Consider the following 17491-nt stretch of genomic DNA (forward strand, 5'->3'; position numbering starts at 1 on the left):
TTTTTTATTTGTCTCTAAAATAATTTTGTTTCCCACCTAATTACATTTGAACTACATGTTAATTTCTTTATCTATTATATCACAGTGCAGTAAGGCAGTAATTTGGTGGATTTCTGGATTAGGACAATAATCAGGAAGATGTATACACTGGTAATATTGCCTGTGATCCAGAAATCTGGGCAAGACATGGCTCCCAAGACAGTGGGAAGCAATAGGTCCCTCCCTCCATCCCTTCCTCCCTTCTCCTCAAGAAGTCCAAATGGGCTCCCACTGTAAAGGACACAATTACAGAGGGTGGAAGTGCCACACTATGTCACCAACTCCACCCTGTCCTGCTGCCATGGAGCCCTGAGCAGCAGCCTTACCCTGTCCTAAGCCTGCTGCCCTTAGCAGGGTTCCCTCCCAGCTCCTTTGTGCACAGTCCTGACACAGACAGCACAGTCATCAATAACAACAATAACAACTGCATTGATAACTTTGCTATTGCACTTCCTGGCTCCATTTTAGGCTGCTCCAGAATTTCTGTCTCCACTTTTGTGCCACCATTCTGGCTCGATATAAGTACAAATGCCAGCACAGAAGAAAAGAAAGGGTCCCTTGTTTCTAGGAAGTAAGAGACTTATAACACATACATTACTACCTTGGTGTCATTGCTTCTTATGTACTTATTTCACATATTCTTTCTCTCTGATACTTTCTCTCTGAGCAGAATACCAGAAAACTATCATAGTGGTTTTCATTGTTTAATGTCCCTTAATTTTTTGAGTCATTTTCTCAGTGCCTTGTTGCCATAATGTTTTATAACCACTGGTCATGTTGTAATTAGTTGAAAATTGAAACAGGAATGAGCAGAGAAAAAAAATAAATTAGAAATATTTTCTTTATAAATATTTAGATAGCATTTAGCCATCCTATATTTGAAAATATTACTTCACAGCACAATTTTTAATTTTTACAGTCAAATAAGTCTGTGTCAGTCAGATCCTTTGTGCTTAAGTATACAAGTTCCACCAACATGATCTCTGAAAATCCTCACGTTCCATGGAGTCCAGCTATCAAAAAGTCACTTGTATTAGCTTTAGATATTTGAATAATATTCCAGAAGCCTGAGAACAGTCATGTAAATATGTTCTCAAGAACATGCAAGGGAAAACCTCAGTATATCTATTACTATTATATTGACAATACATTGAAATTAAGCAGATAAAAATGGCTCAAGAGAAATGCTCAGTTTCCCCTGGATTGAGAAAGGAACTGAATTATTGACAGCAAAAGGGGCTTCAAAGACTAGAAAAATTTACAAAACCCAAAGGCGGAAACTTGAACTTTTCAACAGTTTAACCAAGAGGATAATTAAAATTTTGTTATAGATTGAACTTTTGAAACATTACCTTACCACTTATGGATCAGGTGAGAATAATAGACTCTTTAAATTATTTCTGTATTTTCTTTAATTTGATTTTTTACCAACTTTTAACAATAATTGTAATAAGTGCATTTCTAATCACAACCAAATGTTACAGTTTAAACCAAAAGATATGCAGTTTCCTCTTTTGTATTAACAACAAGAACAAAACAGAAATTCCTATCTAGCATACTAGAATCCCCTTGTTCTCTCCCTCTATTCTGGTGTCCCTTATAAAGTACTGTTGCCTTTCCTGTAGCATCACCACAGAAAACTATCTCTTGCAATTCCTTTGGTGATGCATGTGAAAATGCAATGTTCAGGACAGATGATGCTTTGGTGACCTTACTGCTGAAAGGGAGCAGATTCAGCTAATGCCACATGGACCTGATTTCCTTAAAAAGAGATAGGGTTGGTATCAGGTCACTTTAAGGAGAAGAAACACTTGAGAGGAATCTTTCATCTTTTAGGACTGTCTATGTTATCCTGAGAGCAAATCAACCATCCAAGGAAATCTGAAGCTCGGCAGGCAATAAAGGAAATAAAGGTAAATATGTCTTTTCCTTTTAATATTTTCCTTCTCTTGTATATTGCCTTCATAAATTCTACTTGATGCTTCAAGACTGAAAACACACCCTATTCTCTAAAAGCACAGGTATGTTTTCTTTGAATGCAATTATTTCTGTTTGAGTGAAATTTTCTGACTCACTGATCTTACCACAGAGGTTTTTCCCCCTTCAGGGTAATCACTGGAACTGCAAGCTTCTATCTGCAACTCCCTAGGAAATGAAGAGTAGCATGAAATAAATGCTAAGGAAATCCCCTATACATATATTTATAAACTTTACGTTTTCTAATTTGATACATTCAAGCATCAGCAAATCAGTGTCAAGTGATTTTATCTACTCCTGCAGCAAAGGAACTGAAAGAGCATAAAAGACCTCGGTAAGACCCTACATAGAAACAAAATCGGACAGCAATCCACTAATCCTCAAGAGTTTATTTTTTTTCCCCCTTCTTACCACCCAGTTTTTAAAGGCACCATCTGGGGTAGACACTCGTGTGAAACTTCTGTAGAGGATGCAAACTGGGAATGTGTTGATGGAAAGCCACTGGGGAGTTCTACTGTCAATAAACAAACTCGAAAAAGCGCTTTCTTTCTTTGGCCCTCCAGAGAAACCAAAGGATCATTTGTACAAATTGGTTTAAAGCTGGTATGATTTCCCCTTTTTCCTCACTGAGTATTGCTGAAGTGATGTATGGTTTCCTCCTGAACGTTCTCAAACCTCAGCTGGGGATTTACAAGGATGGATTCTGCCCATGTGCGTGCAGGCTTGCCTATGTCCATTTGGGCTTCAGAGGATAATTACTCATTTTTACAAATGTTTCAAAGTCTGGTCAAAATAATAATGGAAAATAATTTTTGATTCTCTAATAATTTTAAGGTTAGTGCTGCTTCTGCAGCTGAATTTGTTTTATTTATATGTCCCATTAAAAGAAAAAACCTTCTGCCTCTTCTAAGAAAACATCATTAGCTCACTGACACACCCATATATCACCAGCTAGGGAAGAAAGGATGAAATATAGCATTGCATGAGCAAGCCATGGGTTAGAAAACAGATTTTACTTCTGGTTGGTAATCATGTACAGGCTATTTTTTCAGTGCCTTAGTATCATCTGTTTTTAGGACAAAGTCATTGGAATATAATTTTTTTCACTGAATTTTCTGTGATTTTTCACTGACATATTTGACTTAATTCTATGGTTTTTTTCTCTTCTGCCAGTTAGTCTCCAATTTTAAGCACTTTTTTCTTAACTTCATCCTGAAAGAATTGTGCAGCAATGTTGACCAAGCCTTACATTACACTTAAATAGTACAATGACACTCTGAAAGCATTTTGCAAGTGGAGAAACCTAGCTAACCTACTTTTGGCATACAACAGCTATTCTGTACTGAATTCCTATATTGCTACTGTAAATTCTCCATCCTTCAATTTTTTTGGTAGGAAAACCATGTTATCTTACTCAATTTCTTAAAAAAAGAATCTGTTTATCTACTATATATTCCTATTACTATAGGGGCTACATGTTTCAACTGAAAAAGACTGGAATCAAACAGCTAAAATCTCTTAGAGCATATATTAGACTTTGGCAGGTGGTGTTATATGTTGGATTTAGTTGCAATTATAATGTTCTTGGAAATATCAAACTGCAAAAAAATTACTTTGTGTCTTTGTCAAAGGCAAAAAATTAGAATTAGCCTTTAAACACCAAGCAAACAAATTGTTACCTGCACTATAAGTTGCGTATATATATTTTTTCTTCCATGACACTGAAAATTTTCAATTATATCCCATTTCATAAGTAACTTCTGATTATGAAGATTTTCCTCAAACTATACTTGCTGCTTAAAAGGAAAAAAAAATGTAATCTTTTCTTAACTTTACCTTTTTCTCTCTTCTTATGCTAAGGAGTCACATTAATTTTTGAAAAAATGGGAAACAAAAAACAACAACAAAAAACAATGAAAAGCACCCTAGAACTCTAGCCAGTCCAACCTCCTGTTCCATGACAGAATTAATTATTTGCAAATCCTTCACAGTATGTTTGACCAGTTGGTTTAAACTATACGTTAAATTTTTGGGTTCTTCCCATTCTTCACTGTCCTTACAGTTATATTTGATGCTTATCTAAACTGCTTGAATCTGCTTTAATTTAGCATTGTGCTGCCTATTGTTTATTCCTCCTCAGAACTAGAACTGAGAGAAAATGTTGTGGTCCTTCCCTATTTGTACATAACACTACGATGTTGGAAGACTTCTATCACTCCACAGTTTTTTCATCTCCAAACTGATTAAACATTTCTTTCAACTTTTCATCTAAGGTCACGTTTTCAAAATTTCCAATACATTTTGCTGCTCCCAAACATAAAATTTCCAATGGCATTTCTGCACTGTGATACCCAAAAGGGGATAAAATACTCCAGGTGCTACTAATGCCTCAGTACTGGGTAAAATAGACATGTTACACTGAATGTGCTACTTTATCCAGTTCCTAAAATGCTTGGTTTATCAGCCGTCTCAAATTTTGGTTCATATTCAATTAGCATTCACAGTAAGCAGGATTTTCTTCTCAGGAACTAGTAGTATTTAGGACTAACTCCCCAACCCGTGTTTTCACATTTGATAATTTCTACCAAAGACAGAACTTTGCATATTTTAAAAGACAAAAAAACCCAGAAAAAATAGTGATCATAATACTGGGACTACTGTGAATAATATACCAACTATTACTATTTTTCCAATTTACTAAGATACTTTTTGAATTTACAAATCTGTCTTCTGAAAAAGTTGCAGCTATACTTCACTTGCAACTGCTGAACAGTTCAGCGAACGTGTAATTTATTCTAGTTGTCCTTGTTGAAATACAGAACAGTACCAGAATCAAAGATCAATGAAAACCTCCAATGAACGCATCCTTTCAGTGGGACAGATAGCAATTGATTCCTACTCTTGATACAGCTACCCCATCAGCTTTGCACCCACCTTAAGGCATGTTTCCCTAACTTACTTGGAAGATCCTTAAACAAAAAGAGGTATAAAGGAAGATACTGTCAAATAATGTATTCATTGACATCATCTTGTTTAAATTCACTCTAAGTGCTAACTCCCTCACTGGAACATAAGTTTGATTTGAAACAGCACAGTGCATCTGACTAGTTGGCAAATAAGTTGAAAAGCCATAAAACCTTTTTCTAAATTGATACTTAATTTGAAAGGGATAGAAGCCTATGCTACCTAGTGGTCAGATATCATCATCATTATAACAGAGTCCAGAATAGCATAAAGAAAATACACGAGTGAGAGAACATGGTGCAGAAAAAGTATTCCAAGTTAGAGCTATGTCAGCAGGTTGTATAATAGAATTTTCCTGTACTACGGCTTAGAATATAACTTGAAAGAAATAGTAAAGAGTATCAGATATATTTCTAAAAAATGTAAAGATCAAGTCTAGTTTTCAATGGCTATTTCTTCACACAGAAATAGCACAGCTGACACTAAGGTTTTAAGTAAAGATAGAAGCAGTCAGCTGAAATAAAGGTCAAGAAATAGCTCTGGAAAAAGCACAGATTATTTTTATCCTCTGTTTTGATATTGAAGACAAGTTCACTGCCTTCCTTAGTGCATCACCATTGGATAATTGAGATTACTCAGACTGAAGCAAAGATTCATGACATAGTATGGACAGGGACACCCTGTGGTTCTCTGAAAGCATAGTAGCAATATCAAAACAATCTGCCTATGTCCATTTGCCTTAAAAACCTCACAAGAAGTACTGTGATCCTGTTATATATTCAAATAAATTTAATTTTGTCAGAGGGGCTCTTTTGCTAATTTATAAATTTAATTATCTTTTAAGAGGTTCACCTCCTGTAATTAAGAAATTGCATGGAAGAATAATTACATACAGAATAGTATTCACAAGATCTTGAAATATGCAGAGGCACACTTACAAGGAAGCAGAATCTCATACTGGCAATTAGTTTTGACTGAGTTTGAAATGCATTGCTTGTATCTTTAGACACCATCTTGTGTGTAACAGAGCTGGCACACCCTGATTGTGCTATGATACTAAGATGTTTCAGGACAGTTCAAAAATGTAATAAATTAGATTGTTAAACATAAAGTAAATTGTAAATTGAGAAATTTCTTTCTTCAAGTCCTGCAATGCAGAAAATACATTACAAATAACTCTGCTTTTTAAGCACCCTTTGCTCAGGAAACCAACCATCAAAGCAGCATGGCTTGGAACAGCTAGAAGTCCTTTTCTCTGCTGGAGAGCTGAAAGTGTAATCACAGAGCTGGCACATACAGGCACTGGAAAAGAACTCCCCACAAAGGTTTGAAAAGTCCCTTCTCTCTTCTTCTGCAAGCTAGCCTGCAAAACCTAACCTCTGATGTGAAAAAACTTGAACGTTTGCACAGAGAGATCTCCGACTGTCATGTCTAACATCACTTCTCTTTTCATTCCCTTCCATCAGTCTCTACCCATCTCATGTCTCTCTTTTTCCTACTCTGTGCATCAGTGCAGTCAGGCAGACACCTTTTTATTCTGCAATTGTATGCTCTGTAGCATCAAGGAATCTCAGGCTTGATTATGGCTCCAAGGTGCTGCTGTAGCAGAAATAATTATGTAGTAGAAAAGGAGAATGGGATGATCTTTGAGCTTTATCTCTGCCTAGGGCCACGGACCCAAATTGGAAAAAGCAATTCATTATGTCTGCTGACTTATCAATTGCTAAGTCTTCTGCAGAAGGCTGGTAATCCCAACAATTCTCATTTTATGTAGGGAGGCAAAAGGACAGAGAATAAGACCAGAAAGGCATGTTGTGGAGGGTTTTGGCTTTGCTTATTTTTTTGCAGGCGTGGGTTATAATTGAGGCATGTAGTTATAATTAACTACATGTGAATAAAATAGAATATAATAATTCCTTTGACTGTATTTTTGAACACAGAAGTCTAAGAATTTCATTGCTATCTTAAGTTCTATTCTTGACACACAGAAAAGATGGTAACCAAGCCTCATTACATATTTACTGAAAACTCAGTGAAGTGCTTTGAGGAACTTTCCTGGCAAGGTATTGTTGCTAGCTAAATTAAAAGCCTTTCTGATAAATTTAAGTAAATCCTACTGTTATGTATTTCCTACAGCAAACTCCATTCATTATGAGTGAGATTACAGCTAGCATATTGTAAGCTCATAATGCAGAATCAAAAAATGCAAATAGGACTTGCATAGACCTCTCTTGCAAAACTGTGTCCTAAGTACCTCAGATGAGGTTTTTGGAATGAGTAACATCACTGCTCTGCAGTCATTTGAATCTTCATAGAGCTTTAAAACCTTATGCGCTTTGTAAGGATCCTTGAGATAGCAGAAAAGAAAAATCTCTATAAAACTTGCAGGTAAAATGTTACCTGTAAAGAACTTTTTAATAATACTTGCTAGCTCATTAGCATAGGAAGAAAATGCTCAAAATTTGCAGTGAATCTTCAAGATTTAAAAAACATTTAGTGTCGTTTTCAAATGAAGTATAGGTGAGTCTACAGAAATATCTGGCAATTCACATTAAGTACAGTATAATTTTTATACAACTACTAATACAGAGCAAAATTCCTATTCAGTACTTCAAATTAGTTACATGCAGTAGATGCAAAAGTGATTAATCCACTTCATGACATAAAAACTGAGTTGGTAACCTAATGAAAACACAAAATTAAGCAAGATTAAGCTAAAATATAAAAATTCGCATGGGGCAAATGAGACTTCCAGGAAATGAGAGAAGCCAGAGGAAAGGACAGTTGCATTTCAAGAGCTGTCTTCAGGGAATAACAAGAAAATTTAAAAAATATACATACAATTTTACAGGAGATCTTTGATAAGCAATATATTCCAGTTGCCCAAGTCTGACACTGCATAACTCAAACAAAAGTGAACAAGGTTTCCCACACAGACATTTTTCTGAATAGAAGAGAAATAAATAAATGAACCTAGAAGAGGTATTGAAGTTAAAATTAAAAGGAAAACTTGAAATTTTGGATTTAAAAATACTAATAAAAAGATGTTTCAGAGTAACATGGGATACATAAACTTGTACTATTAATATTGTACAATTTGCTGCCCATTGCTAACAGAGTGGTGAAATGGTTGGAGAACATAAGATGGACTAGAATTCTTGTATAAATCTCACACTAAATGACTCCAGTTCTTTTGTAAGACTATCTTATATAATCGTCTTTATGTAACTATTATTAGGTAATGTTTAATATAATAAAAAGTTATCCAAAGGTTTATGTAAGGACTGGAATAGAGATGCTCATGTTTCTCATTTGTTGACTCAGAGTTGTAATTTCAGCAATACTGAACTTATGAAATTCATTTATTTATTTGTTAATAAAAAGCCCAGAGCCTGATCCATACTAAAACTGAAATGAACAATTCCCATATTTGGCACAAAATCTGGAATTCTAGCCAAATGTAAGGAAGAGCTTTTCTGAAATGGAGCTTGATCTCAATCATATGTGAGTGAATGATGTGGTAAGGTGCTTGTTTCAAGGCTGTCTCCAGGTCAAAAGAAAAGCATTTGGAGTTTTATGGAGTTATCTCATCATTATCTCTTTCAAAGCCTCATCAACTCTGCAGGACAAATCTGTCTCAGCCAAACTGGTGCTAAAAGGAAGATGTTCATCTAGTCTAACTTTATCTTCTTTTTTCTTCTCAACATAGGGCAGAAGGGCTTTTGTTTCCATAGTTACTAGAGTATTTTCTTTGAACTTCTTCCAGAATACTTTTATCTTTTCCACATGCACTGACAGACAATCCTATGAAGTATGTATGTATTTGTGAAACATTCTGTGCTTCATTACCAATTCTTTGCTGGATATAACACAGGAAATTGAGCCCATTGTTAAAGCCAAATTTCTGACTTGCTGATTTAGGTGTTTTGATATTCAATAATGTATAAATAGACTTCAGAATATTACAAGTGAAAGATAAAATCAAGAACACTAATTCTGAGAGTTTTTCAAAGTTATTATTGTGCAAAGCCGATTTGTTGTTATTAGCTATTCCAAGTCAATATAGTTGCATGCTTTCTAAATTGAAGAGAGCAGCTTTTTTAAAATTAAAGTATGTGCTTCTTAAAAAAAGTTGTATCAATATCTGTTTATGAGCAGTAGGAATCTCATGAAACTGATTGTTGGTTGAGGATTTCTGAGGTTGCTTTTTGATGGCTTTTTGTTTGTTTTGTTTTAAAGAGAAAAATCTGAACTTTAATTGAATGCATCTAGTTTTTACCCTTGAAAACATTTATATCACTTTAAAAAATATTTCCATTGTGGTCTTCAGGCTGGAACATTTCCTCCAAAACCCTTCCTTTGCCATTGAAAGAGCAAGTCTTCAGCAAAAGAGAAACCTCTATTCTCTATACCTAGATACTCAATCCATTCTAAACTGATATCAAATGCCCATGAAAAAAGAGGCAAATCCAACTTCAAATTTTTTTTTCTTAAAAGATTATTTTAAAAAGATTTTGCACAGAAATACATACAAACAGTTCCACAGAAAGATGTAAACCAGTTCCATGGACTATACCAGTGGTTGTCAAAGTAGAATTCTCTGAACTAATAGATTTCCAAAGCAATAAGAAGCGAGCTGCCTTTGTAGTACAAATCACCGCTCAAATCTTGCCTTTTTACTCTGAGGGCTTGTGCTCCACATGAAGCTTGAAGTGCCACTCCTTTTACTTCTCCCTGGGTAGCTCACTAAAAAGCCTGGAAACATTGGCTATATTGGAGCTCTCCAACACCGGACACCAGCAGTGGAATGAAAGCTATGCCAAAGTGGTTCTAGTTGGGCTGTCATCTTCTGTCAAAGGGAAGGAGACAACGAGTGGACTGCTTGTTAAGCAGTCAAAGAATTGACACCCCAAATTAAAAAAGAACATCATGCTGGATTGTGCCTCCTTCCTTGCATGAATATGGTAGATGAAAAGACAGAAAATTCTTGTACTGATCCAATTACACTACAGTACAAATAAATTTCTATGAGAAACCAAAAACTTAACAAAACCAAAAAAACTGGTTCTCACTAAGACAAAAGTTATTCCAAATGTTGTCTGTTTATTTTTAGGGGGAAGCACATAACATAAATGCTAGCTTATTCTTACAAATGATTAAGGCTACACAGTGTCCACAAAATGCCACAGAAGACTGGAGAGAAGCATAGACTACATTAGAGACCTCCCCCCGCAACTTTAAGATACAAAAGTCCAACCACCTGAAATATAATTAGCAGCCTCATTTATATTATTTTATATTTATAGTCAGAAAACTCATGAATTCAAGACTCCCTATCACATTTCTGCTACCATTAAAGATTGTTAGCAATCAATAAACTACTAGGGATGACACATATTCTTCTAATGAAGCATTTAATAAAAATAAGTGGGTTGAAGCTTTCTATTAGCAATTGTCTAAAGACAGTTAACTAAATATTGGCTCAATATCACAATGGGTTGATCTTCCACTCAGGGAATGTGAATCTTGTAAACAAAGGTTTCACTGACAGCTCAAGAATAAATACACATTACTAGGGCTCTTCCTGACAGGAAAGATGATTTAAGGGAAGTGTTCTACTTCTCTTAGAAAGTAAAGTGGTTTCAATAAAGACTTGTCTAAAATTATACTTGAATGAATTATGTGCCTTGTATCCCTAATTATCTGATAACTGTTGCTAAACATTGTGGGAGTGGACATTACAGGGACAGAGGTCTAGATATGTTATTCCTGATTCTACTGACTCAAGAACAGTAGTGACCATTGAGCCTAGTTTCCTCCTGATTCATCTGTTACAGCAGCTATATGAATTTGGATGAAGTCCACATAATTCATCTTGACATAAGTATGATTTTTTTTTTTACAGTGAGAACAATCCATAACTAGAAGAAGCTACTCAGGTTGAGTCCCTGTCACTGGGAGTTTTCAAGGTGCAGTTGGACAGGGTGCTACATATCTCATGTAGAGTCTCTTTCCTATGACAGATTGGACCAAGTGATCTTTCAAGGTCCCTTCCAATCTGGGCTGTTCAATGATGCTATGTTTGTGTTAGCAAGGGATCTGGTACAAAATTTGATAGAGGTTTCTTTGCTGCATGTAATTTAACTTTAGTTAACTATCTATACCCATGAGATATGCAGAGAAGGCATAAAACAAATAAAGTGACAGTGGTGTCTTCTCCAGATGCTTCATTGCTCTGAAGTATCATTTCACTCACATGTGCAATGTGTCTGCATTGGCCCCAGTGGATTTCAAAATTGGATCAAAAATACCCTTTTTAGCCAAATTATAAGTCTATTAGACCATTAAAAAAGATCCTAGTATATCTCATTTATTAAAAGGGCAGCAATGTTTGTGAAAAATAGCTCCTTATTCCCAGATGGAATAAGAGCTGCTCTCTGCAGTCACAGAGACATTTGGTAGTTACCACATGATGTTGACACAGCTGCAGGCCCTGGTTGCTGCACCAGTTTCACATGGCTCTGCTCTTTCCTTCCTCCCTCCTCAAATCTACAGAAAAGTATTGGACAGCTTCTCATGCAGTTGGTTTGTGCTTGAGTTGTTACAAGACTCTATCACTGTCTCTCTTGATGTAGGCATGTTTGGCTTTTGTATTTTCAGTAGGGTTATGAAGTCAGATCGATGCCTGTCTTTGAATACAAAATTGGTTGTTGGAACATGATTGGGTCAAGAGTTAATGGGGACAGACCAACAAAGACAAAACACAGATGAATTAACTCACATGGGTGGGAGTGAACCATAAAAAATAAATTCATATTGTCTGTGTTTAGTTAGGTGCCTTACTGGATCCTTTGGCTTTATTAAATGTGAAAAACTTTTGTGTCTAACTTATCATACAACCCAAAAAAACTCAGAAGAGAAGGCAGAAAGGAAAAAGCTATTAATATTTTAACATTATGACCCACTGGGATTGTGCAATGTTTCTGCTTTAAATCACTGAATAGTGATCCGCTGCTACAATTTTTGCCTGGAAAATACTAGATGAAATGTAGACAACACAGCACAGATTTCTAGACACAAGTCTCTACCTTCCTTTCCCTTTCTTTTGATTGATGAGTAACTGTTTTTTATGACAAGCTCATGCTGTTAAGTTACATAAAGAGCCTCTGATACAGTCAGATTTGTCCCTAATGCGAAGTTTAGTGTTCACACACTCTTCTTTTTTAAAATCCTCCAAACATTTAATACTCTTTTGGCAACTGTTTCTCTTGGAAGAGTTTCTAGAAGCTCCTTCAGAAAACACTTTCTTTGTCATTATATGGGGAAAAGGGCAGAGAAAAGGGAATTTTATTCTCACACCTTTTCAAGTTTTAAGCTGGTCCTAAATGGGAGCTACTGTGAGAGATACATTATAAATAAAAGTAAGAAAATATTTTTCTTTATTCTGAGAACTGGCTAATCAAGTATCCATCTGTGAGCTACTAGGGGAAAAAATCCATGCTTTCTATGATTTATTTTAGTGTATTTTTTTTTTCTGTAGAGAGCCAGGTGTTAGAAATAAATAAAATGGGTTTTAGAGCTACTCTCTGTGTGTAGCTATTAGTAACTTTTTGCATCAAAGTATATTGACTGCCATTTTTAAATCAGATTATTTGAAATATTTTTTCTTCCATCCCACTAGATTCAACTAATTTTTGTATTCTCTATTGGTACTAAATGATTTGCTTCATATTCTTTGACAAATCCTTGGCCAATTCCATTCAATTTAGCAAGAATGACTACAGATTCTAAAGTTTAACTGGTGACCTGTCAGGTTATTTCTCATACTCCAGTTATATAATATTAATTTTATATATTTTAGACACTATTACATAAGCTTCTTATTGTATAGCACTCCATTATAAAGCAACTTTTGCCACCAAAAAAAAAAATCACCAGTTCTCCATTGGCTTTTAAAATATTCTACACAAAACCATTCCACATATACTGCATTACAAAAAGCAAATGGATTACACTTCCTCAGTACTCAGCAACACTGGAAATCCTGGAAGTTGAATATTAAAGGAGGAGAAATGCAAAAGTGCCTTCTAGGATCAAGATAACTGGCCTGTCTGGTACACCCAGTGTTTTATATGCAGTCACTGAGAGTTAAATGTCATTGAAAACCTTTGAAGCAAAGTCCTGTATGAGTAAATTAGGTGTGTCCTGCCTCCACTGATGGGCACAGAACTGAACCTGGCCAGGCAGTTTGCTGTAAATCACTCTGGGGCTCAGGTACGTCTTTGTGGCTTACTGAATGTAACACAACTACTCCCTCAGGCTCCTCCAACAGGCAGCAACGTTGTGGTTGGTACCCTTTAAGATGAGGGTAGAACAGATGGAATTGCTCATTTTAAACATTGACATTAGTTAGAAAAAAGAACAGTACTTCCAGTTTCCAACACTGCCCTCTAATCTAGTTTTTGCAATCCCATCAGAATAAAAGAAATTAGATTAGCAGGACGAAGATCACCATCTTCTTTCCAATGACCAACCAAAGCCCTAAAATGTTGACATTTTCTAAGAAATTTAAATGTAATTACAGTATCTTTCTGTTCAACTTTGGATCAGAAGAGGCTGTGCACATCTCTCTCTCTAAACATGTATTAAAAAACCCACCCCAAAACACAAATAAACAAACAAAAAAAAATCCCACAACAACTGAATACCTGGGGAATTTGATTCCTCTATAGTGCCTAATGACTTTATATACAAAAGATTAATTATCTGGATTTTTGCCTGGTGTTTATGTTCCATACTTGCAATTATTCATAGTGCCCAACTGGGATTTGGATAGGCAGGATCACAAAATACTTGGCTCTTGATTTAAGCAATATATCAACATTCTGAAGTTAATGGGAAGTCATTGTACTTCACAGAAACAAAAACAAGACAAAATTTAAATAACGAGTTAGAGAGAATACGCACTCCACGACAATTTTTTGAGCTTTTGGAAGATGGAGAACATACCTGATTTTAATTTAATAGATGGGCTCAAAAAGTCCTAAACAATAATAATAATAATTTAAAAAGTTGCTTTTTGTAACTAGGTTTATTTTTGGAAGAATTGTTATGTTTTGTCCCATGAGAACTGTAGCTCTGATGCTTCTTGAATAGATCTTGACCTTCTCAAGTGCTCTTTGCTAAAGAAGTTACAAATACAGATTACACACCCTAAAAATAGTAATTCAAAGGATACTTATGAATTTTAATCCCTTTTTGATTCCTTCTTGAGGCTGTTAGCAGGCAAGAGGCCTCTCCTCTCCTCAGAGTGATGTGAAGCTACCACTAACAAAGCTTGTAGCCAGATAGAATGATAATCCTACAATTATTTGCTGTATCTAATGAACTGGATATAGCTTTTGTCATGCTTGAAATCAGAATTGAAGCTTCAGTTGAGACTTGTGTAAACCCTCAATTCCATCTGACAAAATATCTTGCTGCTTCTTTGGTAGCAGCCTGAATGCTCGGCATAAGACATGAACTACCTTCAGAGATATCAATAATGATCTGTAATGGATCAAATACGGTCCCTAAAATTGCAAAAAACCTCTGAAATTAGAAATTTCATGCATCACTTTCCAGACTTATATTTTAATCAAGGAACTAATCACTCAGAACAGTAGTTATTACTAAGGTTAGCTAATAGGACAGATTTCTTCATTCAAAAGTCTGAGGAACAAACAATATTCAAATAAATTTAAACTATTCCATTCTCTTTTGTCCATACATGCTTTTTACACAATACAGAATCTATTCCTCTCTCTGGAACTTCAGACAGAAGTTCAGATGATGAGATGTTTTGGTTTGGCTTTGTTTTGTTTGATTTTGAGGGTTTGAGGTTTGATTTTATCTTAAACCCGTACTTTCTGGATTTCTAACATATATAGCAGTCTTCTAGCTGCCCTTTGGTAGCTGTAAGCCTAAGACGACAGATCCAAGACATCTGAAGACAACTACATGTTGAGGAACTGTTGTGTCTGGAGATATACCCCTCACCACAGTGAGACAGATAAATCTGTGGATCAGAAACACCAGAGCCTGAAAAGGTATTAATTCATAGAGATCATCTGAAATTTTGTCTGGTGGCTTCCAAATGCTTCTTGAAGCAGGGTTTGATACCTAAATATGAAGTAATTAATCTGTCAAATCTGGTGATGAAACCACAGTGTCCTGGAACATGCAGTTCTTGGAAAGGATGCTCCATTTTGGTTACTTCTTGCCTCTTGGGTCTGCTTTTTCCAATGTCTGCAGCAAACATGTCAACAATTCAACCACTACCAGTCCACTACAGTGATTGAATTAGAGGAAAAACTGTTCCACTGACCATAGACCATATTTGTTCAGCTGTCCTTAGGGTTCTGCCTTTAGCCAGTGGGTTCCTTCTTTAGACAACATGACAAAGAATAAGAATAGCCCTATGCACTAGGTCCAAACACACATGGAACTACCTCTGCTGCAGCTTGAACAAAAAATATCAAAGCCATGGCTCTATTTCATAACACAGGGAATCATGCTGACTGGTTTTTTACTGGATGTAATCAGGCAACTATTAAGACTTTAGAAGTGACTTCTCTGCTTTACCTATGTGCTAAATACAGTGTCATTCTAGTCTTTTATCAGAACCACATGGTCTGTTTATGACATATCTTCAAATGTTATTTTTGGATCTTTTCCAGTCTAACTGTCTTGGTTTTACAATTACACTGTTGCTTTATATAGATCTCATTTAGCCCTTGATGGACTACAGACATCCTGTTTGCTGGCCTATTATCCAACCTCTTATCAGTTCCACTCTAAACCATTATTTCAGAGAGTATCTGTTGTAGTTGTGCAACTTTCTCAAACTACAGTGTTTTAATCTACCCTTTCTAAAAAGCTTTTGCTAACTAAAGAAAATAAAGCACATTTTAAGACAACCACACAAGAAAAGGCAAATAGATTAAGACATAACAATATTATTACTTTTATCATATGAAACAGAAATATCTTTTGCATAAGTCCAATGCCGGCACAAATTATCACACTTCAAGCAAAAACCTTCAAACCAACAAATTAAGTCCTCCTTTTGAAGATTTCTGAGGCATTGGAATTTATTTTCAACTTGTCACCAGGGTTTCAAGAGGGATCTGACCAATAACCTTAGACTAGAAAAAAACCTCTTGAAAATGTGCTCCTTCAAGCAAAAGACAGGTTAGAATTTTAATTTATTTTCTTGAAATGTTTTCTCAGGTTGAAGCAAATGGTATGTTTGCAGGCATTGGTCTCTCTATGCTGCATGACAGGAGAAAGCAGATATAATATATATAGCTCTGGGATTACATTTGATGTTAAAGGGATAACTAAGTACATTGTTTTTCAGGGTTTTGTTTTGAAACATCTTGTTGTTCCAAAATGCCAAGGTTTAGCACCAGCTATCTGGGGAGCTGATCATAACAATCATCATTAATACATTACATCACATGTAACCTCAGGCCAGACACAATTGGTTGATGTCAACTGCTCACTAAGAAGTATCTCCACTTGGGAAAGGAACATTCGTAAATATGCTGCTCCCTCCAACTAAACCAAAGTTACCCTGTCATCCTCATCAGAACACTTTCATCACCTTAATGACATGTATTTTGCTGACAGAATTAAACCAAGGGGTGCAATTCCCATTAAATAAGGAGGATGTGAGGAATGAGGGTTAAAGATGGCCCCATTTAATTAGCACTCATTATAGAACAATAGCTACTTCCAAACCAGTTCATAGCAGAATATTTTTTCCTGACAAAATTCTTATTGTGAGAGGCATGGAGAAATTTTGGAGTGCAGGATGGTTGGCACTTTTAGCTTCTAGGTACAATTAGATGAAAAAAATTTTTTTTTGAATATTTATTAAAAGTACCTAAAGTATTTACATAATAATAAGAATAATAAAAATAAGTATAAGAGTACCACCAATACCTCAATCACTGCATTTCTAAAAGCAGTCAGCAGAAAGATTGCTTTGCAATTTTACCAGAGAAAGTAGAGAAGGAACTGGAAAATTATTCTTTGATGGTGAAAAGTATTTGTAACGAAAATCTTCAAGAACATCATCTTGAATGATGACCTATTTCTCACAGAACCATCACAAGAGAACTAACCCTCCATTTATGTTAACCCCCAAAAAATATAAACAAGGCTCTTCATAGCCGTGATTGCTTATTTTGCAAACCTGTGCCAGTTTTCCAAGGAGTGAATCAAATAAGCAAAACAGTGTTCAAATTTCTGTAACTTCTTTCACACCAAAAATACTGAATTGGGATTTTCAGTAGCAGAGAATTAGAATCAGCTTCTACCTCAGAGCTCCCAAGAGCTAGTAGACCAAAAGCCCAAAATAATCCGTTTTCTGACTAAGCACTTTGTTTTCTAGTTGCTTGAAGAGGTTTGGAACTATCTCCCAGTGTTTGTCAGAATTCTCTGAATGGCTTGAAGGCTTTGATGC

The sequence above is a fragment of the Camarhynchus parvulus genome, chromosome 2, assembly GCF_901933205.1.
Source record: "Camarhynchus parvulus chromosome 2, STF_HiC, whole genome shotgun sequence".
In the NCBI taxonomy this organism is placed as follows: Eukaryota; Metazoa; Chordata; class Aves; order Passeriformes; family Thraupidae; genus Camarhynchus; species Camarhynchus parvulus.